The 3,599-nt window shown below is 54.7% G+C and overlaps 1 protein-coding gene across 2 annotated transcripts in view; it reads left to right on the top strand.

Moving 5' to 3' along the window:
* Positions 1 to 6: 6 nt before the first annotated feature.
* The window catches only part of LOC113212227 (uncharacterized), a 129,877-nt gene continuing 126,284 nt past the window's right edge, over positions 7 to 3,599 (top strand). For both annotated transcript variants that reach the window (XM_052269356.1, XM_052269357.1), the window contains exon 1: positions 7 to 228. The gene's annotated coding sequence lies outside the window, so the exon portion shown is untranslated. The remainder of the gene's footprint in view (positions 229 to 3,599) is intronic.

Genomic DNA, 3,599 nt, shown 5'->3' with positions numbered 1-3,599 from the left:
CCCCAATCTCCCCCCGCGCGCGTGTGTATGTGCTCCTCAAACAAGAGGATTCAGTGCTACAGTTGGAAACAAGTGCCTGTTGGATATGTGCAGCTGCAGTTTAACCCCAAGAGTGATTTTGTGAGGGAAATGATGAGTGAGTGCCGGCGAAGTTAACGAAGTGCCACGCTCCGGCTGTCTGGAATTGTTACACTTCGCGGCCCAAGATCCACCGTGGAGGTGATTTTGGTAAGTCTCATTCGCGTGTCGGGTACCACAAAAAAGCACCAACATTCGAAATTAAAAGTGAAATGTCACCATTACCGACTGGTTTAAATGAGACAAAGATATCGCAAACTATGACGTTCTGTCCAAACCGCTTGCTTTGAGTAATGTCTAGATGAAGAGGGGTGCACTGGAAAAACAAAAGGTGCTTTGCAACACCTTTTGAAGGTGGTACTGCACTACTGCCTCTGCAAAGGCATTGGAATTGCTTAAAACAGTCAATAGGGGGCCGGTAGCGCCTTTGTAAAGGCACTATTTCACTAACGCCCCCATAAAGCCACTAGATACTAGCAGCTTTGTGTTTCCAGCGTGGCTCGAGACGGGGATGGATGTGTACTGCAATACAGAAATGGCTACATTTGTCTACTCACAGCAATGTGCTATTTTCATGATATTTTTGTTTGCACTGAAAATAATATTTGTTGATATTACGGGAAAATTTTCCAAGAGAAATATTGGATGTTGGATGTTGGAAAATGACGATTTGAGATTCTAAACGTTATTATCACTCACACTTCTCGTTGACCTGAAAACATTTCGATGATAAAATTAGTCAGTCAAAAATTTAATGTACCATACCTTAAAAATAAAACATCGTTTTCAAAACGTAAGTAACATAACAATATCGCAAATTAAAGTAGATATTTTTGGTAATGAGGCATATAGCCGCATTTATCCAATCCATACTGTGCCCATTGTCGGGCGCGGCCTGGTACTTCGTCCTACTCATCCTCTGTGCGGAGCTCAGTGTCCCACATACTAGACCTCGCAAGCGGCTCCGCGGTCCCTGCCGGCCCTCGCAGGATAGAGACCCCCCCCCCCCCCCCCCCCCAGCCCACTGGAATGTAGCGCCAGACCCGCTCAGCACCTCGCGCATGTCTCCGCGGGTTTTTCTGTCGCCGCTGTTCCTTCTTTTTTCGTTATTAACCCTCCCCGTCGTCTGCCACGCCGCCAGGTACAGGATGCAAAGCCGGCGATAAGGTCGGAACGTGCAGCCTACCGCAAAGGCCCCGACTACCTTCTGCCCTGCCCGCTACTCTACGTATACCGCGCACTTGCCACATTCTTCACTCTGCGCATAGCCTATCCAAAGTCGAGTGTTGCTGCTGTGCATAGCCTAGCCCGCCACATACCGGTACAGGTTAGCTAGCCCAACTCACCCCTACACTTGAGCCAATAGCCTAGCCCGTCGCACATCGGTGTGCTGCCGGCTTGCCTACCTCGCCCCTGTACTGCGACACATAGCCCAGCCCGCCACACACCGGTGTGCTACCGGCTTGCCTACCGCGCCCCTGCACTGCGACTCATAGCCTAGCCCGCCGCACTCTGGTGTGCTGCCGGCTTGCCTACAGCACCCCTGCACTGCGACTCACAGCCTAGCCCGCCGCACATCGGTGTGCTGCCGGCTTGCCTACCTCGCCCCTGCACTGGGACTCATAGCCTAGCCCGCCGAACACCGGTGTGCTGCAGGCTTGCCTGCCTCGCCCCTACTCTAGAGCCAATAGCCTAGCCCGCCCCTCGCCGAAGTACTGCCGGCTTGCCTACCTCGCCCCTGCCCGAGCACATCACCGCCTTGGCTGCCGGCAGTTACCGCAGTGCGCGCGCGCACTTTCCTTTCGCAGTGACTCTATGTCTGTGCGGCCCCGTGAGAATGATCCGTGGAACAAACAACGCAGACGCATCACCAGCCAGGAGAACAAGGCGGGATGAAAGTGAGGAGGCGTCGTCTTTTCACACAAGCGCGGCTGCAGTCGGTGCGCCCGTGCGCCACGCGCAATTGCAGAGAAAGTAACATCATTATTACCCGCCATTACTGCTTTTTTTACACATTCAATCGAAGCACCACCACACATAGACTGACTGCCGTGTGGCAGGAACGCCAAAGAAAGACGACGACAATTATGACGAAAACGTCGACAGCAGCTGACATTCGATATACGAAATGTTGAACGGAGAAGAGACGAGCAGCTGCTCGGTGTATAAGAACGCAACGAGTAGTGCGATGGACGAGGATCGCGAGCTGCCGTGTGATGGCGTGGCATGACCATATGGAATAATCCGCTAAATCGGCTCCAATTTTAACGGATTCTTCTAATAAAACCAAACTAGTCGTTAATGTAGGGGGGAAAAATAACATAATTTTTGCCGGTGCGCCTCGGCGGGCTGTGCAGCCCCCCCCGCTGATTACAGGCTGATCCTCTCCTCTACACAGGCGTGCGTGCCGCGCCGCCGCGGATGGAGCGGGACGGAGCGGGATAGGCCTCTCGCTCGCACGCTCTATTGCGCAGCCCGAATCCCGACGAGAAACAGCCGCGCCCACCGGCTCCCCCCGCCCCGCCCCGCTCGGCCCTGGCCGGCCCGGGGGAGGTGTATCGTATCGTGCCTCGATTCCGATCCCGAGGACCGCGAGCTGCCGTGCGATACCCTGGCCGGGCGGCCGGGCTCCCGTTTCACGTGCCGACACCAATAAGCCACCTCTCTCATTTTCACCTCTGTCACAACCCTGAAGGACACCGCGAATATAAAATTAATTGCAATACGATCAACTTTGCGAATCCTCCATTGAAAATATTTTTATCCCGCTTGCTCACGGATCGAGATTCTTCTCTCGCTCTCTATTTTTTCGATAGTTATTCTGGTCGTGTTACTCACAGTTGGACAGTGACGAACGTGGTCAAATTCACAATGCGCTCCTCGGAAAACGTTGACTAGTTTTCAACTCGCAGCGGAGCTAAAGTTATTGTGGTTATTATTTTGAGCGGGCCAACAGTATAGAGGCGCCCTTGGCAGGAGTGAGGAAAGCGGCAAAGGGAAGAAAGAGAGAAATAGAGAGAGAGAAGACGACGATAAGCCACAATGGCTCCAGCCGCCGCTCGCTCCAGATTCCCGCACTCTCCAGCGCGAGATGCATCTCCAGCAGAAGAGTGACGTCTTCTCCAGCTCCGCCCCGCCCCGCCCAGCCCCACAGCGCCCCACCGCGATGAAAGGAGAGCCAATATAATCAGCGGCCGTACGTATCGGCTGGGCTCGGCGGCCGCGCGGTGCGGTGCGCCAGCCCCGCCCGGCAGGTCCTCCGCGCGCCATTTACCGGCCGCTGTTTATCTCCGCCCTCCACTGTCCCGGCCGGCCAGGGCGACTCGTGGTTTGTTTTATACGCGGCGTAATTTGGGGTTATTTTGCGGGCGAGCATGAAGCGCGCGGGGCCGAGGACCCTCTCCTCCTCTCCGCGGAGTTTCGGTGGCGAGGCGGGGTTGGGTGGGGGATCCATCCATCCATCCATCTCTCTCTCTCTCTCTCTCTCTCTCTCTCTCTCTCTCTCTCTCTCTCTCTCTCTC

Source organism: Frankliniella occidentalis, unplaced genomic scaffold, assembly GCF_000697945.3.
Source record: "Frankliniella occidentalis isolate FOCC.00 unplaced genomic scaffold, Focc_3.1 Scaffold90, whole genome shotgun sequence".
NCBI classification, from domain to species: domain Eukaryota; kingdom Metazoa; phylum Arthropoda; class Insecta; order Thysanoptera; family Thripidae; genus Frankliniella; species Frankliniella occidentalis.
This window is presented reverse-complemented; position numbering and strand designations above follow the sequence as displayed.